The sequence below is a fragment of the Microcaecilia unicolor genome, chromosome 6, assembly GCF_901765095.1.
Source record: "Microcaecilia unicolor chromosome 6, aMicUni1.1, whole genome shotgun sequence".
Classification (NCBI taxonomy): domain Eukaryota; kingdom Metazoa; phylum Chordata; class Amphibia; order Gymnophiona; family Siphonopidae; genus Microcaecilia; species Microcaecilia unicolor.
In genome coordinates, this window is record NC_044036.1 from 309582142 (window position 1) to 309608286 (window position 26145).

At 46.5% G+C, this 26145-nt stretch overlaps 2 long non-coding RNA genes across 2 annotated transcripts; one reads left to right on the forward strand and one right to left on the reverse strand.

The window, feature by feature from the left end:
• Positions 1 to 712: 712 nt before the first annotated feature.
• On the forward strand, positions 713 to 26136 carry LOC115473500. The gene is made up of 4 exons (XR_003942674.1): positions 713 to 723; positions 7553 to 7558; positions 13982 to 13991; positions 26062 to 26136. It is a non-coding gene; the product is annotated as an uncharacterized LOC115473500 (long non-coding RNA).
• LOC115473501 lies at positions 6538 to 26145 on the reverse strand. The gene is made up of 3 exons (XR_003942675.1): positions 26059 to 26145; positions 23071 to 23073; positions 6538 to 6548 (listed from the first exon to the last, which is right to left on the reverse strand). It is a non-coding gene; the product is annotated as an uncharacterized LOC115473501 (long non-coding RNA).

The following is a 26145-nucleotide window of genomic DNA, read 5'->3' on the forward strand; positions in this document are numbered from 1 at the left end:
CTTTAAGAGGGAGCCAGTGTAGTTTCTCTCTTAGGGGTTTTGCACTTTCATATTTTGTTTTTCCAAATATAAGTCTGGCTGCAGTGTTTTGGGCAGTTTGAAGTTTCTTGATAATCTGTTCTTTACATCCAACGTAAAGTGCATTGCAGTAGTCCAGATGACTTAGTACCTGGACCTACGTAGGTTACTTACGTCAGACGAGGGTGGGCCCAGGAGGAAAGGAGGGACGTCCTTTCTTCTTGGGCCCGCCCCCATCTGGCTGCAGTGTTTTGGGCAGTTTGAAGTTTCTTGATAATCTGTTCTTTACATCCAACGTAAAGTGCATTGCAGTAGTCCAGATGACTTAGTACCTGGACCTACATAGGTTACTTAAGCCAGATGGGGGCGTGCCCAGGAGGAAAGGAGGGACACCCGAAGACTCCGCGAAGAGGCATCAGCTGTTCTTCTTGCCCATGCAGCACCTTCACACAGAAGTGAGAGGCGCTGCGTGGGCCCGGAAAGAGGGAGGGGGCCCGGTGGAGGGGGGGAGCGGCGACGGTGATGACCTCAGGGGGGCGGTGGGGGTGGGGCACGGGGGCGGAGGATGGCGGGAGGCAGAGCTGGGGGGAGATAGAGAAAGGAAGAGAGGAAGGGAGGGGGGCCGGGGCTGCTAAAATTTTGATTTTTCATACAGGGGGAAGCAGGGAGCAGCGGGGATCGCGTGGGGGGGGGGGGGGCAAGGCCGTCCATACAGGACGCTCCTGACGAGCACCTTTGCCCCCTCCCGATCCTTTTTTTTTAATTTTTATTTTAATGCAGGGGGAGCGGAGAGCAGCGGCGACCTCGGGCGTCAATAAAGGACGCTCAAGACACGCGTTTTTGCCCTCTTCGCTATTTTTTTTTTTTGTTTTTACATTTAACTTTTTAGCCGGGCAGCCCCAACGAGAGGTACAACCTCTCGTTAAATTTTCCGGCGATTTCCACCGTTAAGGCAATCAGAAAAGGTTAGTGCATCTCATTACGATAGGGTTTCTGCACAATTTGCTCATCTGCATTCCGTTTTCCTTAGCTGCTACCGCCGTCGGAAAATGGCCTTTAGTGCATGCCACGGTTTAAAACTTGTTCGTTTAAGGGTCTTTAAAGGGTCATTAAAGGCTCGTTTTGGTTAGTGCATCTGGGCCTCAATTTGAAATTACAGGGTTCACATTTTATCGCTCATCTGTACAGCTCTCTGAAGGCATTTGTTAAAAAGTTGGACTTGTTTTGATCAGAATTAGGTGAAGAAGAAATGAAAGAGAATGGGGATGGGCCTTGATATACTGCCTTTCTGGGCAAAATGGTTCACATAACGTTTACAGGTACTTATTCTGTACCTGGGACAATGGAAGGTTAAGTGACTTGCCCAAAGACATAAGGATCTGCAGTGGGAATCAAACCCAGCTCCCCAGGCCACTGCACTAACCATTAGGCTACTCCGGAGAAGACTCGCTTGCGGGTATCACATCGTGCAATGTCTTTTGGAGAGGGTGTGCTTAGTGATAGTCCTTGGGAGGACCTTAGTGTCCCTGGTGGTGTGTGGAAGATCATCCTACTCTTCAGGTACTCGGGGCCATTTCCTTTCAGGGCCTTGAAGATCAGACAATAGAGTTTTAAATTTAGCCCTGTATTGTACAGGAAGCCAATGTCCATCAACCTCCTCTGAAGGAGGAAGATTAAAAAAAAATGCTACTGGGTGTTTTTCTGTCATGCTGGGAAAGCTACAGCAGGAATTTAAAAACAAATCAATGAGTTATTCACAACCTAACCAAAGCCTGCCCACATGATTCTTATTGACGATTGTTATACATTGACCATGTTTCCCATTATCCTTATTGCTACCCCATATCCATTCCTCTCCATCTTTCTACGCCTACCTATCGACGCTTATTTCCTTCTGCACCCAGTTCCTCCTATGTTCAATTTACTTATCCATTAATCCCATTAATATTGCGTTTACTACATATTGCTTACTCTTTTTACGACTTTGTAATTCTTTATACTGTTACTATGTAAGCCGCATTGAGCCCGCCATGTGTGGGAAAGCACGGGGTACAAATGTAATAAATAATAATAATAATCTGAATGTTTAGACTTTGTCCTGACTCCATTTGCTGCATATCCACAGTTAAATTCTAAAATGACTATTTGTTCAAGACTCTCGTAGACTTGTTACCGTAAAGTCTCTGATATCTTGGAGTATAACCTTGGCACACCAATCACCCGAAGTCTCTATTATTTTTATGAAGTCTCTTTTATTGAATAAATCACAGATAATTTACTCACAGTCAGATGTTCAGAAGTGCTGCCCCAGGGCACAGAGACTCTGCAGTTCTGTTTCAGTGGTTGGAGGTGAGATCTGAAGAGAGGTAGCTTTATTGTAGGTGAGAAATAGTTGAGCAGATAGAAGTGGTTCAAAGCTGGGTGGCTGGAATGTGCAATATCTCGTTAGGGAAGAGATATATTCAAGGTAAAAACCCAGGTTTGTTCCAGGGAGTCGGGAGCAGGACAAGTGCTGGTCAGAAGCAAGATGGTAAATGCCTCGTGGCCAGAGAGGCAGGGGGGCCAAGAAGGCTCACAAGCCCAGGGAGGAGGATTTAAAGACCAATCGGGACAGAGCCTGCTGTAGGGTGGCAAGGGTAGTCCAAGAGGACAGCCCTCAATTGGAGGTAAAGGTCATGCCTGGCTGACCTCCCAGGACAGAGATAGTGAGAATGACCAGGAAATGATAGCAGGAAGACAAAAGAGCCAAGCTTGGCAGAGAGAGAGAGAGAGAGGAGGTCTGGGCAACCTCACAGCCAGTGGTAACAGTTCTTACACAGCCAAACAAGTGTGGTTGCATTGCTTGTGAACTACATTACACACAATGCCTTTGCTCATGTACCTTTGCAGAGTGAGAACTGCAGCAATGATAGTCCTTAGAAATGAGAATAACAGTAAAAGCATTACACACATTTTAGGATCACATTATAAACTAGTGCGAGGCTGTCAGAGGACAGAACGCTGTTGTCTACAGGCTGGCGGACATTTTGAACTGGAGATCATTGAACTGCAAGAAAACAATGAACTCAAGCAGTGCCACAGAATTTATGAAGTGTCTGAGATTTTTAGAAGGCTGTTCCTAATGATCCTGTGTGCTCGATAATTGCAGGAAAAGTTTCTTCATTATTTAGCTCCACTTATTTGTGTGAACAAACTTTTTCAATTATAAACATTTTAAAGTCAAAACTGAGGAACAGACCAACAATGAGTCTGTTATGAATGTGCAAGACGAATTATGAACCACAACTATGCTAGAAAACAATTTGCAGACATATATATTTAGTGGGGTTTAAATTGACTTGGGGAAAATCTACTGCTTATTTCTGAGATAAGCAGCATAAAATGTATTGAACTTTTTCAGGATCTTGCCAGGTATTTGTGACCTGGATTGACCACTGTTGGAAACAGGATGCTGGGCTTGATGTACCTTTGGTCTGTCATAGTGTGGCAATACTTATGTACTTATTCATGGTATTTGCTATAGTTGAAAAGCCATAGTTAAGTGAGTTTAAATATATCATTTTGGTGTTGTAGAATCAATGTTTAATAATCACTGGCTATAACAACTACAAACAATCTCTTAAGTGTGTTACTCCGGTGCAATAAATAAACTAAGCTTTCAAAATATATCCTTGATGTGTAGTAGAATCAATATTAGTATTAATGTTTAATATTTAATGGCCTTTCTGAAGAAGGTGATTTACAAAATTCATAGGGCCCCTTTTACTAAGCCACAGGAGGAGCCTACGTGCGCCCAATGTACGCGAAATTGGAGTTATCACCCAGTTACCACGTGGCCCTTACTGTAATTTCAATTTTGATGTGCATCTGCTACACGCATCTGAAAAATATTTTTTATTTTCTGTCGCGCGTAGTGGATGCGTGCCAAGTGGCATCTGATGTGCCTAGGTCATTACCGCCCAAAGGTTTTACCACTAGGTCTATGGCCGGCGGTAAGGTCTCAAACCCAAAATGGACGTGCGGCAATTTTGATTTTGCCGCACGTCCATTTTCGGCAAAAGAAGGGCCTTTTTAAAAGGTGTGCTGAAAAATGATTCTGTGCGCTTCCAAAACCCACGCCTACACTACCGCAGGCCGTTTTTCAGTGCGCCTTTGTAAAAGGACCCCATAGTATTAAACGTGTAAGCTTGAATCTTTTGGTGGCCCTCAGAGTTTTCTCATACTTATATGAAGGCCCTTTACATCAGGGGCGTAGCCAGACACCCGATTTTTGGTGGGCCTGGGCCCAAGAGGGGTGGGAAGAAGAACCTCCCTGTCTCACAAGTGATTTAGTCTCTTCCTCTCTCACCTGCATGCCATAGGGTCTCTCAAACATGCCCCCTCCCCCGCATACCATTTAAATAGTATATTTTCACCAGCAGTGAGCAGCAACTAATGCACACTGCTCATGCTGGCCTCACAGCCTTCCCACTGATGCAACTTGCTATTTCCGCATAGGCAGGAATACGTCAGAAGGAAGGCTGTGGGGCCAGTGCGAGCAGTATGTAACAGTCTCTGCTTTCTGCAGGCAAAGATCTGCTATTTACACGGTATGCAAGAAGGACAGTTGTTGGGAGTTTTCGGCTGGTGGGGCTTGGGGATCCCTGCCAGCCACATCATAGGTGTGCTGTTAATGGGTGGTGGGCCCACCCTTGGCTACGCCACTGCTTTACATGAAAAAGGTTGGAGACCACTGTTATATAAACATATACCTTAGTGGAAAAAACAAACAAAAAAAATCTATACATCAGTAATACCTTAAAATGTCTCTCCCCCCCCATAAACACTACCAATGTCCAAAAGAGATGTTTACATGTCCAAAACTATTGTAAATCCATAAAAACAAATATTTTAGAAAGAGGTGGGAGAATGAATGCCAGCCTCCTTTAATAAGAAAATGTAACAAAGTCAAGGAGCCCCTTGACCTGGAAAATGGGGAAGAGATACCGGTGGCAGAAATAGTATTTAATGCTAACGAGTCACAGAAACTGAATCAAATCTCGGTAAACTTGGAGGATGTATTGGGGCAATTTGACAAATTGAAAAGTAGCAAATTGCCAGGACTGGAGGTATATATCCCAGAGTATTGATAGAATTGAAAAATGAACGTGTGGAACTATTGTTAGTAATATATAATTTATCTTTAAAATTAAGCATGGTATCCAGGGGCGTAGCAACGGGCGGGCCCGGGTGGGCCTGGGCCCACCCAATTTCGGGTCAAGCCCGCCCAGCAGCAAAGTTCCTGATGGCGATTCTACTCGCAGGCTCCGCTCGCAGTCGCGATTCCCACACGCTGCCTGCCAGTGCCGGCTGCCGCTCAATCTCCTTGCGCTACTAAGCGCTAACCCGGAAGTCTCTCCTCTGCAGGAGAGACTTCCGGGTTAGCGCTTAGTAGCGCAAGGAGATTGTTGAGTGGCAGCCGGCAGGCAGCGTGTGGGAATCGCTGCGACTGGGAGCAGAGCCTGCGAGTAGAATCGCCGTCAGGAACACTGCTGCTGGGCGGGCCTGCAAGGAGGGTGAGATGCTGCAGTTGCACGGGGGGGGGGGGGGGGGGGGAGAGGGATGATGGGGGAAACATGTTGCATGGGGGAGGGAAGACGGGGGACACAGCAGCTGCACAGGGGGAAGGGAAGATAGAAAGAAAGATGCTGCACAGGGGGGAGGGAAGATGGAAAGATGAGGCTTGGTTGGTGGGTGAGAGAGATGCACGGGGAAAAAGGGAGAGATGCAGCAAAAGGGTGGAGGGGTGAAGAAGGGAGAAGTCTTGGCTGTGTATGAGGTGGAGGGGAGGGACACATGCTGCATACAGAGGGGATGGGTGGGGAGGGGGAGAAATGGTGGGTATAGTGGTGGAGGGAGGGTGGAGCAGAGAAAATTTTGTGCCCACCCACTTTGGGCTCAGGCCCACCCAAAACTGTCTGTCTGGCTACGCCACTGATGGTATCAGAAGACTGGACGGTGGCCAATGTAAAGCCAATTTTTTTAAAGGGTTCCAGAGGTGATCTTGGTGCTGGGCAAAATGGTAGAGACTATTATAAGGAACAAAATTACAGGATGTGATAACTTCTCTATGAGGAAAGGCTAAAGCGGCTAGGGCTCTTCAGCTTGGAGAAAAGATGGCTGAGGGGAGATATGATAGAGGTGTATATAAAATAATGAGTGGAGTGGAATGGGTGGATGTGAATTGCTTGTTTACTCTTTCCAAAAATACTAGGACTAGGGGGCACGCAATGAAGCTACAAAGACATCAAAGTAGTAAATTTAAAACAAATTGGAGAAAATATTTCTTCACTCAACAAGTAATTAAACTCTGGAATTTGTTGCCAAAGAATGTGACAAAAGCATTTAGCTTAGCGGGAGTTCAAAAATGGTTTGGATATCTTCCAAAAAGAAAAGCTCATAAGCTATTATTAAGATGGACTTGGGAAAATCAACTGCTTATTTCTAGAATAAGCAGCAATGGCATGAAAAGTATTGTACTGTTTTGGGACCTTGCCATGTACTTGTGACCTGCATTGGCCACTATTGAAAACAGGACACTGGGCTTGATGGACCTTCGGTCTGTCCCAGTATGTCAATGCTTATGTTCTTGTGTTCATATGATCCCAATCCAGTAAATGAGTTTAGAGAGTTCTCCAAGTGGTTAAAGAGTCAAAGTTAAAACTCTCCTAAGACGGTAAACGTTAAAATTACTGCAACAAAGTCCCAGGGATGAGAAGGGAAACTTAATTCATTTATGGAAACACAGATAAAGGGGATTTATTTTTCTATATTCCTCTTACCTAGATACATTAAAAAAAAAAAAGTTGCCCACCCGTATCTTGACTTTTTGAAGAAATTCAACAAGCAGGAGACTTTTCCTTATACTCAAAGCTGCCAATGCCGTGGTTTGGCCACACAATTGGGTAGGTTTCATGAGACCACCACGCATAGGAGCCAACTTTCCAAAATTATTGGGGGTGATAAGCCCAGTGGAAATAACCCGTCCCTGGACACATACAAGGAAGTTTTTCAATATTGGGGGTGCTCAAGCACCCACAGCACCCACAGAGTCGGCTCCTATGCCACCACGGTTTTCTTTGAAAGCCATGGGTTGCAGGATATTGGGCGGCTTTTTGCTGCCACGGTCTCGGGTTGGCTATTTCCCGCAGAGGCGTGCTGCAGGCTTCTTTAAAATGCCTAAGCAAGCCTGCATGGCGGAGGGAAGCCTTTCAGAGTCTCACACAGAGTCACTCTCTACCTATTCAGTCTGCCATGTGCGGTGAGTTCAGTAAGTTCTTTTTTTCATGGGGGGAGGGGAATCTGTTTATTATTGTGGTTACTTTATTAATATTTATTTATATTATAATATGATTTATTTATAACACAACTAGTAAAGAAGGCCTGTTTCTGACACAAATAAAACAGGCGCTAGCAAGGTTTTCGTGTATGTTTGAGAGAGAGAGAGAGAGAGTGTGTGTGTGTGTGAGAGAGAAAGTGTATGTGAGAGATGGAGTGTGTGGTGAGACAGACTGTGTGTGTGTGTTTGTGTGACAGAGAGAGAGAGAGAGAGAGTATCTGAAACACAGAGTGTATGTTTGTGTGAGAGTGAGAGTGAGTGTGAGACAGAGAGACAGAGACAGACTGTGTGTTTGTGTGACAGAGAGAGAGAGAGAGAGAGAGAGAGAGAGAGAGAGAGAGAGAGAGAGAGAGAGAGAGAGTGTGAAACACAGAGTGTATGTTTGTGTGAGAGTGAGAGTGAGTGTGAGACAGAGAGACAGAGATAGACTGTGTGTGTGTATGACAGAGAGAGAATGTGTGTGTCAGAGAGAGTGTATGTGACAGAGAGTGAGTGTGTGCCCCTCCCCCTCTCTTAGAAACCCCTTCCCCCCTTTATGGTCTCAGGACCCCTTCCACCCCCACCTGTCTGGTCTCAGGACTCCCCTCCCCACCTGTCTGGTCTCAGGACCTCCACCTGTCTGGTCTCAGGACCCCATCCCCACCTCTCTGGTCTCAGGACCCCTCCCCCTCTCATCCCTGGACCCCTCCCCCCCTTGTCCCATGCATAGGCGCCTGGTATAAGAGGCTTGGGGAGTGTGTGTGTGTTTGTGTGACAGAGAGAGAGAGTGTGTGAGACACAGAGTGTATGTTTGTGTGAGAGTGAGAGTGAGAGTGAGTGTGAGACAGAGAGACAGAGATAGACTGTGTGTGTGTGACAGAGAGAGAGAGAGAGAGAGAGTGTCAGAGAGAGTGTATGTGACAGACAGAGAGTGAGTGTGTGCCCCATCCCCCCTCTCTCAGGACCCCTTCCCCCCCTTTATGGTCTCAGGACCCCTTCCACCCCCACCTCTCTGGTGTCAGGACCCTCTCCACCCCCACTTCTCTGGTCTCAGGACCCCCTCCATCCCCACCTGTCTGGTCTCAGGACCCCTCCCCACCTGTCTGGTCTCAGGACCCCACCTCTCTGGTCTCAGGACCCCCCTCTCATCCCTGGACCCCCTCCCCCCCCCTCTTGTCCCATGCATAGGCACCTGGTATAAGAGGCTTGGGGAGCCTAAGCCTCCCCTGCTGCAGCAGGATGGATCAGCTGTTTCTCCCGGGAGTCCTGCTGCTCTGGGGGGTTTAAATTGTTGATTTACCTCCATCCTCACAGCAGCAGCTGCAGTGAAAGCCCATCTCTAGCCTTGTGTAACCAGTTGTAGAAATTGGTTTATGGTTTAATTTGCTTACCTTACTGCTGGGAGAGCAGCGGTGTTGGCTGGAGGGTCCTGGGTTGCCAGGGAGATATTTAATGAGGATGACTTCCTGCATGAGTAGTTCATACCAAAGAGACTTGCACTGACACCTGAGATTTTAAAAGTGCTAAAAATAAGTTTTAAAAGTGTTTGTATTAAATCTAATTGCAGAATTTAGGTGCTAGGAAGTGGGATTAGTACATAAGTACTGTCACACTGGGAAAAGACAAAGGGGCCATCGAGCACAGCATCCTGTCCACGACAGCGGCCAATCCAGGCCAAGGGCACCTGGCAAGCTTCCCACACGTACAAACATTCTATTCATGTTATTCCCGGAATTGTGGATTTTTCCCAGGTCCATTTAGAAGCGGTTAATGGACTTGTCCTTTAGGAAACAGTCTAACCCCTTTTAAAACTCTGCCAAGCTAACCGCCTTCACCACGTTCTCCGGCAACGAACTCCAGAGTTTAATTACACTTCGGGTGAAGAAAAGTTTCCTCCGATTTGTTTTAAATTTACTACACTGTAGTTTCATCGCATGCCCCCTAGTCCTAGTATTTTTAGAAAGCGTGAACAGACGCTTCACATCCACCTGTTCCACTCCATTCATTATTTTATATACCTCTATCATGTCTCCCCTCAGCCGTCTCTTCTCCAAGCTGAAAAGCCCTAGCCTCCTTAGTCTTTCTTCATAGGGAAGTCGTCCCATCCCCACTATCATTTTAGTCGCCCTTCGCTGCACCTTTTCCAATTCCACTATATCTTTCTTGAGATGCAGCGACCAGAATTGAACACAATACTCAAGGTGCGGTCGCACCATGGAGCGATATAACGGCATTATAACATCCTCACACCTGTTTTCCATACCTTTCCTAATAATACCCAACATTCTATTCACTTTCCGAGCCGCAGCAGCACACTGAGCAGAAGGTTTCAGTGTATTATCGACGATGACACCCAGATCCCTTTCTTGGTCCGTAACTCCTAACGTGGAACCTTGCATAACGTAGCTATAATTTGGGTTCTTTTTTTCCCACATGCATCACCTTGCACTTGCTCACATTAAACGTCATCTGCCATTTAGCAGCCCAGTCTCCCAGTCTCATAAGGTCCTTCTGTAATTTTTCACAATCCTGTCGCAAGTTAACGACTTTGAATAACTTTGTGTCATCAGCAAATGTAATTACCTCGCTAGTTTCTCCCATCTCTAAATCATTTATAAATATATTAAAAAGCAGCGGTCCTAGGATTGGTATGCTATGTACTCAAATTTGCTCAAGCCATATGCAAATTAGTCCGTTTTTGGGAGGTTCTCATTTGCATATTTATGGGTAAAAATTGTTGGAAATGTTTACAGCCAGCCTTGATGTTAGGGCATGGCTCTGATCAAAAATGTGAAGTTTGATCCAAAAACGAAGGGTTTATCTAGTGTTTTTGACTAAAAATTCCCATTAGAGTGTCTGTATGATAATCTGCATTCAAACAGAGCTCTCTGATTGGATGAGCAGCTCCTGTTAGAAATCTGCTCGGGAACAGAGAGAAGAGAGCAACTGAAGATTTGGACTGAGAGGACATGCACCTTTGAGCTCCGTGTGTAAGGATTGATAGAAAGAATTGAAATTATAAAAGAGTGCCTGATTATGTGGTAAATGAGAAAATATGAGTGAAAAGAGATTGGTGGAAATTTACAAGTTTGAGGTTTCTCTATTGAGGAAAGGATCTGAATATTTCACTTGTAAGCCTTCCCTTCGTTCCCGTCAGTGTCCTGCCTTCTTCTGATGTAATTTACTCTTTCCGTGAGGGCGGGACACTGACGAAAATGAAGGGAAGGCTTACAAGGCTAGAGACGGGCTTTCGCTGTGGCTGATGTGATGGAGGCAGGGGAGCGAGGAGAATTGTTGAGGGTTAGTATGGATGGCTGGAGGGGTGGCAGGGGAGCGAAGAGAATCACTGGGTGGGTGTGGATGGCTGGAGGGGGGCAGGGGAGAAGAGAGAATCACTGAGTGGGTGTGGATGGCTGGAGGGGGGCAGGGGAGAGGAGAGAATCACTGGGTGGGTGTGGATGGCTGGAGGGGGGCAGGGGAGAGGAGAGAATCGCTGGGTGGGTATGAATGGCTGGAGGGGGGCAGGGGAGAGGAGAGAATCGCTGGGTGGGTGTGGATGGCTGGAGGGGGGCAGGGGAGAGGAGAGAATCGCTGGGTGGGTGTGGATGGCTGGAGGGTGGCAGGGGAGAGGAGAGAATCGCTGGGTGGGTATGGATGGCTGGAGGGGGGCAGGGGAGAGGAGAGAATCACTGGGTGGGTGTGGATGGCTGGAGGGGGGCAGGGGAGAGGAGAGAATCGCTGGGTGGGTATGGATGGCTGGAGGGGGACAGGGGAGAGGAGAGAATCGCTGGGTGGGTGTGGATGGCTGGAAGGGGGCAGGGGAGAGGAGAGAATCACTGGGTGGGTATGGATGGCTGGAGGAGGGCAGGGGAGAGGAGAGTTGCTGGACATGGATGGAGGAGAAGGAAGGGAGAGAGAAGAAATGCTGGACATGGATGGAGGGGAGGGAAAAGTGAGGGAGGAAGGAGATGAGATGAGGGAAAAGGAAGAGAGAAAAACTGCACATGGATGAAGGAAATAGGCAGAAACTGAATCCACTGGACAGTCAAGTCTGCGGAGGACCCAGCTTTTACTTACAGATGTAGGACAAGAAATGAAGAAAAAAGGTGGAAAGTAAAGAAATAAATGGAAAGGAAGCCCTGGAAACGGAGTTAAGAGGACAGATAGCAGCAGAATAGGATACTGGGCCAGCATGATCAGAAAAACAAAGTCACCAGACAACAAAGGTAGAAAAAGATCATTTTATTTTCATTATAGTGTTTGGAATATGTCCATTTTGAGAATCAGGTGCTCAACATTAAAAGTTTATATTTATTTACTTATTTATGGCATTTTATCCCACATTAAACATGAATTAGGGTGTTTTGTGGCTCTACATGAGAATTGTGATGATATGATCCCTTGATTCATATTGTTGACGGTCTGCATTTTCCATATGGGTGGTATATTGATGTATTAGGTTCTGCTCAGTGTAATATTTATGGTACAGTAAGGTTCTGAGTGTGTTTTTGCACAAAGTTGTGCATAGTGTTTTGCAGTTGAGCGATTGTGGTTAGTATATGCTTTGAGCAACCACTTTATTCTTTGACATATGATACATATCTAATATCTAAATTTAATAAAAGTTATTAATTGTGACTTTTATTTTTATTTATTTATTTTTTCTGTGTGTTATCAGACAATTATGGATTTAAGCTCCACTCCTGGCCCCACCGTTAACCCCCGCCCCCTTTAGCCTCCCCAAACAGTTGGGCCACTGACCGCCTATGGTCCCATGCACCCACTGTTGGTCTCTGTGGCCTCGGACTGCAAGCAGGACGTGTGCCGCAGGCTCTCCCGTTCGTTATTGCTGCCTGTTGTTAAAAGTTTTTACCTGCTGCTGCTGCGCCGCCAAGAGTGAAGGGGAGCACGGACGGATGCCGCTTCAGAGTGCCTTTGGTTTCGCTTCAGTTTCATCTGTTCCTGTGGTCCCGCCCTTTCAGAAACAGGAAATGAGGGCGGGACCAGAGGAACAGCTGAAATTGAAGCCAAAGCAAAGGCAGCCTGAAGCGGTTCAGCTGTCATTCGCGATCGTGGGCTGAAGCTGGAGTGCTGTAGTGGCTAATGCATTCCGTGCTCCTGCGGTTCCACATCTCAGCCCTGTCGTGTTTTGTTTGGTCGCGCGCTTCCCGCCTCCTGGCTTGGAATTGTACCATCTCCTGATGTCAGGTACGCAGGGTTCTACTGTGGGAGAGTGGCGTCAGGAGATGGTTACGAACGCAGCCAGAGACATTGGAACGTTGCAAGAGCAAATTATTATATCAGATATTTAATATAATATTAATATTGACCTTGTTAATATTCATATTGACCTTATTAATATTTTTATTAATATTGAGCTGGTTTGGGGCTGGAAAAATGTGCAACACTGCTTATACTGCCACCTGACAGTAACTTTCGTTTCCTTTCACTGCTGGAGGCAAAGGTCGCTTCACAGAGCAACGAGTTCATAAAAAGGTGTTTGCTAGCTGCCAGTCTCAGGATTTTTGTTTGTTTGTTTTAGTCACAACAGCATCCTTGGTTTTCTTGCTTCCTGCCACAGGCACGTTTTACTGACATATCCCTTCATATCTGGTTTAGTTCCTAGGACCTACCATTGCATTTCTTTCTGCAGATATATTTTTTCTTTTGCTAATGTTAAACTTTACTTTCACCTCCTTCTGGAATATCTGCCCAAATTCTCTTACCATACTGAAAAAGTCTTGTGCTACGGAGATTCGAAAGAAACACTTTTGGAAAGTAGAACTCTACAGGGTTTGAGGTTTTGCTAAGAAAACAAAGTGAAATGGTTTGCGATTAATACTGAATTTCTCTCTCTGCGCCCCGGTAAATAGCAGGCAGGAAAATGCTGATGGTAGTAGTAACATATTTTCAGGACGTAAAATCTGAAGAAAAAAAATCATAGTAGCATTACAGCAGATAAAAAACATTTGTCTTGTTCAATTTATCCAATGAACCCTCCAAGCAAGTGTGACGGGTCTGAAAAAACATGAAGGAAGGAAGAGAAACCATACAGTTTCTTGTGTAATGTATCAGAAAGCCCCTCTCCCTTCCAAAGCCCCGCCCCCTTCCCACGATAAGTTACAAAGCTGCATAGGTGAGTGAATGAGAAACCCAGTTAATCTCGAGTAAATGCTAAGAAAGAATTTTATAGAAGGTTATCTAACCTCAGCTACAGATATGTACAAAAGTTACTTATTCAGTAATTGGTCAACAACAGAACAGTCACGAGAAGGAAAGCTAAGATAAAAGAAGTGAAGATATACAGCAGGGGCGTAGCTACGGGTGAGCCTGGGTGGGCCCAGGCCCACCCAATTTCAGCCCAGGCCCGCCCAGCGCCAGCGCCAGCTCCCATTGCCGGCCACTGCTGCTTTTCCTGATGAGCAGCAGGGCCGGCGCTACAAAAAGAAGAAGCACTCAGCTGACTGAGCTGAGCGCCAACGCGTCGCTAAGGACGAGAAAAAATGTTTTTAAAATAACGCGGCACTGCAGGCAGCCTCGAAGCATTGGCTGCTGTCTCTGCAGGCTCCTCCCGTCTCTTACATCACTGCCCCTGTAGCGAAGCAGGGGCAGTGACGTAAGAGACGGAAGGAGCCTGCAGAGCCAGCAGCCAATGCTTCGAGGCTGCCTGCAGAGCCGCGTTTTTTTAAAAACATTTTTTCTCATCGGGTTAGAGTTGGCGCTCAGCTCAATCAGCTGAGCGCTTCTTCTTTTTGTAGCGCCGGCCCTGCTGCTCATCAGGAAAAGCAGCAGTGGCCGGCAATGGGAGCTGGGGCTGGTGGGCCTGAATGTGGGAGAGGGAAAATGGATGGCAGGATGGGGAGAAAGAGGGAAAATGGAAGGATGGGGAGAGAAAGAGGGAAAACAGATGGGAGGATGGCAGAGAAGAGGGAAAATGGAAGGATGTGGAGAGAAAGAGGGAAAACAGATGGGAGGATGGCAGAGAAAGAGGGAAAACGGAGGATGGGGAGAGAAAGAGGGAAAACAGATGGGAGGATGGCAGAGAAAGAGGGAAAACAGATGGGAGGATGGCAGAGAAAGAGGGAAAACAGAAGGATGGGGAGAGAAAGAGGGAAAACAGATGGGAGGATGGCAGAGAAAGAGGGAAAACAGATGGGAGGATGGCAGAGAAAGAGGGAAAACGGAAGGATGGGGAGAGAAAGAGGGAAAACAGATGGGAGGATGGCAGAGAAAGAGGGAAAACAGAAGGATGGGGAGAGAAAGAGGGAAAACAGATGGGGGGATGGCAGAGAAAGAGGGGAAACGGAGGATGGGGGAGAGAAAGAGGGAAAACAGATGGGAGGATGGCAGAGAAAGAGGGAAAACAGAAGGATGGGGAGAGAAAGAGGGAAAACAGATGGGAGGATGGCAGAGAAAGAGGGAAAACAGATGGGAGGATGGCAGAGAAAGAGGGAAAACGGAAGGATGGGGAGAGAAAGAGGGAAAACAGATGGCAGGATGGCAGAGAAAGAGGGAAAACAGAAGGATGGGGAGAGAAAGAGGAAAAACAGATGGGAGGATGGCAGAGAAAGAGGGAAAACGGAGGATGGGAGAGAAAGAGGGAAAACAGATGGGAGGATGGCAGAGAAAGAGGGGAGATGGATGAAAGGATGCAGAGAGAAAGGGGAGAGACTGGAAAGATGTGGAGAGAGAAGGGACACTAAACAGAAAAGGGTAGAGAGATAGACACTGGTTAGAAGGAGGGAGAGAGACATTAGATGGAAGGATTAGGAGAGAGGGTAGATGGGTGGAAGGATGGGGGAGAGAAAGAGGGAAGACGCTGGATGGAAGGATGCAGAAAGAAAGAGGGGAGGTTATTGGAAGGATGGGGAGAGAAAGAGGAGAGCTGGTGCATGGAAAGGGGGAGTAGTGAAAGATTGGAGAATAAGAGGAAGGGGCATGGGGAGAACAAGGGTGAGAAAAAGATGAAAAGCCATAAGTAGATGAAGGAAATTAAAGAATGGATAGTAAGAATGAATTAAATCTGGACACAGAGAGAGGCAGAAAAATATTGAAGAAAGCAAAGAAAAAGGAGAGAAAAATGACAAATGGCCAGTTGTTTCAGCTACACAAAGGACAATGGATACAGACTATACGCAGGTTTCTATTTATAGAACCAGCGTTGATGACGAACTTATTGGTTAATTAATAAGTTCTAGACTGGATGATTGATATTCATTGTTAATAAAGTAAAAGATTTTTTCATATGTTCTGGAGTCTTCAGTAGTTATGCATTAAAACTGACTCTGGTTGGTTAAAAAATCCCTATAGTCAATTAGTTGGTGATTTATACTATGCCAAAACTGAAAACTCTTATCTCTATCTTCTTGAGGTTAAATAAAGGGACATGGCATGAGCTTATTTTGTTCACAGGAGGGCGGTGTAAAAGCCAGATCTGCGGGATCCCCAGGATCTTCTGGATCCAAGTATGACCTTAGGACCGGAGCGCGTCTTTGTTTTGACGGCCGCTGCTGCTTACAGTATACAGCAATCACCAGCCATAACCCAGCACTGCGATTCTGTATTTCCCTCTTTCAGTGGCAAATCTTCAATGGAGCTGTAATAGACCAGGATCTAGCTGAATGCCGGCCTTCTGATCACAAATACAGCAGGATCATGCTCTATTTCGCCCTTCTAAAAAAAATAGGCAAGGATCCAGGTGTTTGTGGCCCCTGAGGTGGAAAATAGAGCTGGATCCTGCAGTATGCGACCCTGGACATCAAAAATACACCAGGATCTAGCTGAATGCCGGCCCTCTGATCACAAATACAGCAAGATGCAGCTCTATTTCGCCCTTCTGAGCAAAATAAATAAGGATCCCAGTGTTTGTGGCCCCTGAGGTGGAAAATAGAGCTGGATCCTTCAGTATGCGACCCTGGACATCAAAAATACACCAGGATCTAGCTGAATGCCGGCCCTCTGATCACAAATACAGCAGGATCATGCTCTATTTCGCCCTTCTGACAAAAATAGGCAAGAATCCAGGTGTTTGTGGCCCTTGAGGTGGAAAACAGAGCTGGATCCTGCAGTATGCAACCCTGGATATCAAAAACACACCAGGATCTAGATGAATGCCGGCCCTCTGATCCCAAATACATCAGGGTCCTGGTCTATTTCGCCCTTCTGATGAGAAACAGAGCTGAGTCTAGGTGTATGATGCCCCTCAGACAATGAATACACGGCTGTGTGTGTGTGTGACAGAGAGAGAGAGAGAGAGAGTGTGTCAGAGAGAGTGTATGTGACAGACAGAGAGTGAGTGTGTGCCCCCTCTCTCAGGACCCCCTCCCCCCTCTCTCAGGACCCCCTTCCCCCCCTTTATGGTCTCAGGACCCCCCTCCACCTCCACCTCTCTGGTGTCAGGACCCCCTCCACCCCCACCTCTCTGGTCTCAGGACCCCCTCCACCCCCACCTGTCTGGTCTCAGGACCCCCACCTGTCTGGTCTCAGGACCCCATCCCCCTTCTCATCCCTGGACCCCATTCCCCCCTCTCGTCCCATGCATAGGCACCTGGTATAAGAGGCTTGGGAAGTGTGTGTGTGTTTGTGTGACAGAGATAGAGAGTGTGTGAGACACAGAGTGTATGTTTGTGTGAGAGTGAGTTTGAGACAGAAAGACAGAGATAGACTGTGTGTGTGTGACAGAGAGAGAGAGGTGTGTCAGAGAGAGTGTATGTGACAGACAGAGAGTGAGTGTGTGCCCTCTCCCCCCTCACTCAGGACCCCTCCCCCCTCTCTCAGGGCCCCCTTCCCCCCCTTTATGGTCTCAGGACCCCTTCCACCCACACCTCTCTGGTGTCAGGACCCCCTCCACCCCCACCTCTCTGGTCTCAGGACTCTCCTCCCCACCTGTCTGGTCTCAGGACCCCCACCTGTCTGGTCTCAGGACCCCATCCCCACCTCTCTGGTCTCAGGACCCCTCTCCCTCTCATCCCTGGACCCCCTCCCCCCTTCCTCCCCCTCTCGTCCCATGCATAGGCGCCTGGTATAAGAGGCTTGGGGAGGCTAAGCCTCCCCTGCTGCAGCAGGATGGATCAGCTGTTTCTCCCGGGAGTCCCGCTGCTCGGGGGGGGGGTTTAAATTGTTGATTTACCTCCATCCTCGCAGCAGCAGCTGCAGTGAAAGCCCATCTCTAGCCTTGTGTAACCAGCTGTAGAAATTGGTTTATGGTTTAATTTGTTTACCTTACTGCTGGGAGAGCAGGGGGGTTGGCTGGAGGTGTCCTGGGTTGCCAGGGAGATATTTAACGAGGATGACTTCCTGCATGAGTAGTTCATACCAAAGAGACTTGCACTGACACCTGAGATTTGAAAAGTGCTAAAAATAAGTTTTAAAAGTATTTGTATTAAATCTAATTGCAGAATTTAGGTGCTAGGAAGTGGGATTAGTACATAAGTACTGCCACACTGGGAAAAGACAAAGGGGCCATCGAGCATAGCATCCTGTCCATGACAGCGGCCAATCCAGGCCAAGGGCACCTGGCAAGCTTCCCAAACGTACAAACATTCTATACATGTTATTCCCGGAATTGTGGATATTTCCCAAGTCCATTTAGCAGCGGTTTATGGACTTGTCCTTTAGGAAACAGTCTAACCCCTTTTTAAATTCTGCCAAGCTAACCGCCTTCACCACGTTCTCCGGCAACGAATTCCAGAGTTTAATTACGCGTTGGGTGAAGAAAACTTTTCTCCGATTTGTTTTAAATTTACTACACTGTGGTTTCATTGCATGCCCCCTAGTCCTAGTATTTTTGGAAAGCGTGAACAGACGCTTCACATCCACCTGTTCCACTCCATTCATTATTTTATATACTTCTATCTTGTCTCCCCTCAGCCATCTCTTCTCCAAAGCCCTAGCCTCCTTAGTCTTTCTTCATAGGGAAGTCGTCCCATCCCCGCTATCATTTTAGTCGCCCTTTGCTGCACCTTTTCCAATTCCACTATATCTTTCTTGAGATGCAGCGACCAGAATTGAACACAATACTCAAGGTGCGGTCGCACCATGGAGCGATATAACAGCATTATAACATCCTCACACCTGTTTTCCATACCTTTCCTAATAATACCCAACATTCTATTCACTTTCCGAGCCGCACCAGCACACTGAGCAGAAGGTTTCAGTGTATTATCGACGACGACACCCAGATCCTTTTCTTGGTCCGTAACTCTTAATGTGGAACCTTGCATGACGTAGCTATAATTCAGGTTCTTTTTTTCCCACATGCATCATCTTGCACTTGCTCATATTAAACGTCATCTGCCATTTAGCCGCCCAGTCTCCCAGTCTCGTAAGGTCCTTCTGTAATTTTTCACAATCCTGTCGCGAGTTAACGACTTTGAACAACTTTGTGTCATCAGCAAATGTAATTACCTCGCTAGTTACTCCCATCTCTAAATCATTTATAAATATATTAAAAAGCAGCGGTCCTAGGATTGGTATGCTATGTACTCAAATTTGCTCAAGCCATATGCAAATTAGTCCGTTTTTGGGAGGTTCTCATTTGCATATTTATGGGTAAAAATTGTTGGAAATGTTTACAGCCAGCCTTAATGTTAGGGCATGGCTCTGATCAAAAATGTGAAGTTTGATCCAAAAACGAAGGGTTTATCTAGTGTTTTTGACTAAAAATTCCCATTAGAGTGTCTGTATGTTAATCTGCATTCAAATAGAGCTCTCTAATTGGATGAGCAGCTCCTGTTAGAAATCTGCCCGGGAACAGAGAGAAGAGAGCAACTGAAGATTTGGACTGAGAGGACATGCAGCTGTGAGCTCCGTGTGTAAGGATTGATAGAAAGAATTGAAATTATAAAAGAGTGCCTGATTATGTGGTAAATGAGAAAATATGAGTGAAAAGAGATTGGTGGAAATTTACAAGTTTGAGGTTTCTCTATTGAGAAAAGGATCTGAATATTTCACTTGTAAGCCTTTCCTTCATTCTCGTCAGTGTCCCGCCTTCTTCTGATGTCATTTCCTCTTTCCGCGGGGGCGGGACACTGACGGAAATGAAGGGAAGGCTTACAAGGCCAGAGATGGGCTTTCACTGCGGCTGCTGCGATGGAGGCAGGGGAGTGAGGAGAATTGTTGAGGGTGGGTATGGATAGCTGGAGGGGTGGCAGGGGAGTGAAGAGAATCACTGGGTGGGTGTGGATGGCTGGAGGGGGGAAGGGGAAAGGAGAGAATTGCTGGGTGGGTGTGGATGGCTGGAGGGGTCGCAGGGAAGAAGAGAGAATCGCTGGGTGGGTATGGATGGCTGGAGGGGGGCAGGGGAGAGGAGAGAATCGCTGGGTGGGTGTGGATGGCTGGAAGGGGGCAGGGGAGAGGAGAGTTGCTGGACATGGATGGAGGAGAAGGAAGGGAGAGAGAAGAAATGCTGGACATGGATGGAGGGTAGGGAAGAGTGAGGAAGGAGATGAGATGAGGGAAAAGGAAGAGAGAAAAACTGCACATGGATGAAGAAAATAGGCAGAAGCTGGATCCACTGGACAGTCAAGTCTGTGGAGGACCCAGCTTTTACTTATGGATGTAGGACAAGAAATGAAGAAGAAAGGCGGAAAGTAAAGAAATAAATGGAAAGGAAGCCCTGGAAACGGAGTTAAGAGGACAGATAGCAGCAGAATAGGATACTGGGCCAGCATGATCAGAAAAACAAAGTCACCAGACAACAAAGGTAGAAAAGATCATTTTATTTTCATTATAGTGTTTGGAATATGTCCACTTTGAGAATCAGGTGCTCAACATTAAAAGTTTATATTTATTTACTTATTTATGGCTTTTTATCCCACATTAAACATGAATTAGGGTGTTTTGTGGCTCTACATGAGAATTGTGATGATATGATCCCTTGTTTCATATTGTTGACGGTCTGCATTTTCCGTATGGGTGGTATATTGGTGTATTAGGTTCTGCACAGTGTAATATTTATGGTACAGTAAGGTTCTGAGTTGTGCATAGTGCATAGTGTTTTGCAGTTGAGCGATTGTGGTTAGTATATGCTTTGAGCAACCACTTTATTCTTTGACATATGATACATATCTAATATCTAAATTTAATAAAAGGTATTAATTGTGACTTTTATTTTTATTTATTTATTTTTTCTGTGTGTTATCAGACAATTATGGATTTAAGCTCCATCCCTGGCCCCACCCCTAACCCCGCCCCCTTTAGCCTCCCCAAACAGTTGGGCCACTGACCGCCTATGGTCCCATGCACCCCCTGTTGGTCTCTGTGGCCTCGGACTGCAAGCAGGACGTGTGCCGCAGGCTCTCCCGTTCGTTATTGCTGCCTGTTGTTAAAAGTTTTTACCTGCTGCTGCTGCGCCGCCAAGAGTGAAGGGGAGCACGGACGGATGCCGCTTCAGAGTGCCTTTGGTTTCGCTTCAGTTTCATCTGTTCTTGTGGTCCCGCCCTTTCAGAAACAGGAAATGAGGGCGGGACCAGAGGAACAGCTGAAATTGAAGCCAAAGCAAAGGCAGCCTGAAGCGGTTCGGTTCAGCTGTCATTCGCGATCGTGGGCTGAAGCTGGAGTGCTGTAGCGGCTAACGCGTTCCGTGCTCCCATGGTCCCACGTCTCAGCCCTGTCGTGTTTTGTTTGGTCGCGTGCTTCCCGCCTCCTGGCTTGGAATTGTACCATCTCCTGACGTCAGGAACGCAGGCTTCTACTGTGGGAGAGTGGCGTAAGGAGATGGTTACGAACGCAGCCAGAGACATTGGAACGTTGCAAGAGCAAATTATTATATCAGATATTTAATATAATATTAATATTGACCTTGTTAATATTCATATTGACCTTATTAATATTTTTATTAATATTGAGCTGATTTGGGGCTGGAAAAATGTGCAACACTGCTTATACTGCCACCTGACAGTAACTTTCGTTTCCTTTCACTGCTGGAGGCAAAGGTCGCTTCACAGAGCAATGAGTTCATAGAAAGGTGTTTGCTAGCTGCCAGTCTCAGGTTTTTTGCTTGTTTGTTTTAGTCACAACAGCATCCTTGGTTTTCTTGCTTCCTGCCACAGGCACGTTTTACTGACATATCCCTTCATATCTGGTTTAGTTCCTAGGACCTACCATTGCATTTCTTTCTGCAGATATATATTTTTTCTTTTGCTAATGTTACACTTTCACCTCCTTCTGGAATATCTGCCCAAATTCTCTTACCATACTGAAAAACTCTTATGCTATGGAGATTCCAAAGAAACACTTTTGGAAAGTAGAACTCTACAGGGTTTGAGGTTTTTGCTAAGAAAACAAAGTGAAATGGTTTACGATTAATACTGAATTTCTCTCTCTGCGCCCCGGTAAATAGCAGGCAGGAAGGTGCTGATGGTAGTAGTAACATATTTTCAGTACATAAAATCTGAAGAAAAAAAATCATAGTAGCATTACAGCAGATAAAAAACATTTGTCTTGTTCAATTTATCCAATGAACCCTCCAAGCAAGTGTGACGGGTCTGTAAAAAACATGTAGGAAGGATGAAAGAGTAACCATAGTTTCTTGTGTATCAGAAAGCCCCATCTCCCTTCCAAAGCCCCGCCCCCTTCCCACGATAAGATACAAAGCAGCAAATAGGTGAGTGAATGAGAAACCCAGCTAATCTTGAGTAAATGCTAAGAAAAGAATTTTATAGCAGGTTATCTAACCTCAGTTGCAGATATGTACAAAAGTTACATATTCAGTAATTGGTCAACAAGAGAACCATCACCAGAAGGAAGGCCAAGATAAAAGAACTGAAGATATACAGCAGGGGCGTAGCTACGGGTGAGCCTGGGTGGGCCCAGGCTCACCCAATTTCAGCCCAGGCCCGCCCAGCACCAGCGCCAGCTCCCATTGCCGGTCTCCAGGTACTTTTTTATTTTCTGTCCCTAGTGAGCTGTTAATCTAAGGTTGTTGCTTTTTTGCAGTCAAAGGACTGTAAGTTGATTGGCAAAATGTGCCTAACACATGGGTGTCCTCCACCCATAATGGAAAAAAAAGGGCATCCCTGATGAGCACTTGGATGACTTTACTTGGTCCTTTTTTTGTTACGACCAAGCCACGAAAAGGTGCCCCAAATGACCAGATGACCACTGGAGGGAATCGGGGATGACCTCCCCTTACTCCCCCAGTGGTCACCAACCCCCTCCCACTCTAAAAAAAAATTTTGCCAGCCTCTATGCCAACCTCAAATGTCATACCCAGCTCCATGACAGCAGTATGCAGGTCCCTGGAGCAGTTTTAGTGGGTGCAGTGCACTTCAGGCAGGCGGACCCAGGCCCACCCCCCCTACCTGTTACACTTGTGCTGGTAAATGTTAGCCCTTTGAAAACCCACCTGAAACCCACTGTACCCATATGTAGGTACCCCCCTTCACCCCTTAGGGCTATGGTAGTGGTGTACAGTTGTGGGGAGTGGGTTTTGATGGGGGTTGGGGAGCTCAGCACACAAGATAAGGGAGTTATGCACCTGGGAGCAATTTCTGAAGTCCACTGCAGTGCCCCCTAGGGTGTCCGGTTGGTGTCCTGGCATGTGAGGGGGACCAGTGCACTACGAATGCTGGCTCCTCCCACGACCAAATGCCTTGGATTTGGTCGTTTTTGAGATGGGCGTCTTCGGTTTCCATTATGGCCGAAAACCGGGGAAGACCATCTCTAAGGTCGACTATCTCAACATTTAGGTCGACAATCTCTAAGGTCAACCTAAATGTTGAGCTTTGGGCGTCCCCGACTGTATTATCGAAACGAAAGATGGACGCCCATCTTGTTTCGATAATACATAGTAACATAGTAGATGACGGCAGAAAAAGACCTGCACGGTCCATCCAGTCTGCTCAACAAGACAACTCATGTGTGCTACTTTTTGTGTATACCCTACTTTGATTTGTACCTATGCTCTTCAGGGCACAGACCGTATAAGTCTGCCCAGCACTATCCTTGCCTCCCAACCACCAGCCCTGCCTCCCAACCACCGGCTCTGGCACAGACCGTATAAATCTGCCCAGCACTGTCCCTGCCTCCCAACCTCCAGTCCCGCCTCCCACCACTGGCTCTGGCACAGACCGTATAAGTCTGCCCCGCACTATCCCCGCCTCCCAACCTCCAGCTCCACCTCCCACTACCGGCTCTGCTATCCAATCTCGTTAAGTTCCTGAGGATCCATTCCTTCTGAACAGGATTCCTTTATGTTTATCCCACGCATGCTTGAATTCCGTTACCGTTTTCATCTCCACCACCTCCCGTGGGAGGGCATTCCAAGCATCCACCACTCTCTCCGTGAAGAAATACTTCCTGCCCCACCCCTTCACTGGGACGTCCTTAGAGATGGGCGCCCTTAGAGATGGACATCCCCATTCGATTGTGCCCCTCCACGACACTGTGTGTAGTTTTGTATGGAGGTTCCAACAATGACATAATAGTTGGAGTATGGCTGGAAGACGTATTTCACACATTTGTTCTTGGACTACTGCTATTTCATGTATTTACTAATGATCTGGAGGGAAGTAATAAAACAAACAAAGATGTTCTCCCTGGACAGATGACTAGAGAAGTGGTGAAGAACATCTGGAAAGCAATTTTCAAACAGGAAATGAGTGCTCTAACTGTAGAAATAGACTGTTTGAAAGCTTATTTTATTTATTGGTATTTATTAACCACCTTTATGAAGAGATTCAACCAAGGTGGTGTCCAGTAGGTGCAGTTTAGCATCAAACTTACAATTTTGTTAACAGCATAATAATAGTAAAATGTACAAGTATAAACATAAATACAATGAACGCGGAAAACTTGAAAACAGAAAATTGAAACCTAATAATAAGACTTCTTTGAAACAGTATCAAAAATATACACATTTAACAGCACTGAAATTCAAACAATAGAGATATAATATGATGTAAGCATAATAGCAATGGAGTATCTAATAAGCAAACTATTAGAACATTCAAATAACATTGCTATGATACTAATGCTTTTCTACAATACAGTTTAACATATAGCTGAGGGCAGGGGCGTATCTGCGTGGGGCCACGTGCTGTGACGTCAGACTCCTTCCAACTGGAACTAAGGATGCATGCAGCTTTCACAGCACGACGAGGATGAAGAAGTTAAAGAAGACCGCGGCTGGGCTGGCGGGGGGTTGGGGTCCCCCGCCAGCTGAAGCAATATTTTAAAAAGCCGGCAGGAGGAAGCAGACCTCGGGGGTAGGTGACAGCGGTAGGCGGGGGAGGGAGGGAGGGTTAACGGCGGTAGGGGGGGAGGGTTGACGGCGGTAGGGGGGCGGTAGGGGGGGCAGCCGGGGGGGCTATAATGTGCCCCCTCACTCTAGCCCCTGCCCCCCCTACCGCCGAACCTCAGATACACCCCTGGCTGAGGGGCCAAGTTCAGATATATACATGGGGACAAGATGGATGGTACAGAGTCAGTTGAGATAAATAAATGGGTAGCTAAACTAAAGGCAAGTTCTTTGTACAGTTAATCAAGATACAAGGAACTGGTCTAAGTTACAGTGTGTTTAGCTAGCTAGTCCAGGTGCAGAATGGGTGTATAGTCAGTCACCCTATGTGTTAAAGGCTTGGGAGAAGAGCTAGGCTTTTACCTGCTTCCTGAAGTAGAGGTAGTCTTGAGTTATATGTACCCTCTCAGGGAGTAAATTCCAGAGCATTGAGGCTACTCCTGAGAAGGCTCGCTGGTGGGTATCACAGATTGCACAATTTCTTTTGATGAAGGGACAGATAGTGATGATCCTTGAGAGGATCTTAGAGACCTCAAAGGTATGTAAAGGGTTAACTTATTCTTTAAGTACACTGGCCCACTTTGTCTGAGGGCCTTGAAAATCAAATATAGAGTTTTAAATTTAGTCCTGTAAGGTTCTAGTAGGCAGTGTAGTTTTTGAAGGAAGGGTGTGATGTGGTCACGCTGTTTTGCAGCCTTCTATCAATCGTGCTGCAGTAATTAGTTGAAGCTGATTGAAACTCTTTTTGTTTTGACCATTTTACAGGGCATTACAATAGCCTAGTCGTGATGTTATCATGGCATGGACCACTGTGGTCAGACTCGTCTTTCCAATATATGGAAACAAGTGCGGGCACTGAGGCTCAATCCTCCCCCACTTTCCCCCGATGATCAGCGCTAATAACGTGCTTAAATTTGCATGTCATTAGCGTTGATCATTGGGGAGTTAATTCCCTGCGCTGTTCTGGTGCTATTTTTAGGGTGCGGGCCTCAGTGACTACCTAGATTTGAATAGTGGGTGGGCCAGCTCTGGTCACACTGGAGATTCAAGCAGACAGAGCTTCAGTTTCAGTTCTGTAGGATGGACCATCTCACCAGGCTAGTCTTGACCCAGCATGGGGTCTGGAAGCAATCTACCCAATAATGAGGCTGGGCCAGGACACGCTACTAGGGGGTTAATGCAGCACATCCAGCCAGAGTTCCTCCTTCCAGGAGTCCGTGGTAGTGTCAGCTTAAAAGACTGTGCTTGGAAACCTTTTCCATGTTAGGGGCTGAAAAGAGAATCGGGCCCCTTAACTGGGACAACCTTTTCATTTGTTCTGGAAGTGTTTTCATATGTACCTAAGAACATATGAAAAGCCACGCTGAACAAGACCAAGGTACACAACAAAACAGCAGATACAAAACGGAAGAATGTTCAAAAATTTATTGACGATGTCAAATACCAGTCTGGTATTTGACATCATCAATACATTTTTGAACATTCTTCCGTTTTGTATCTGCTGTTATGTTGTCTACGTTGGAGTTTGCAG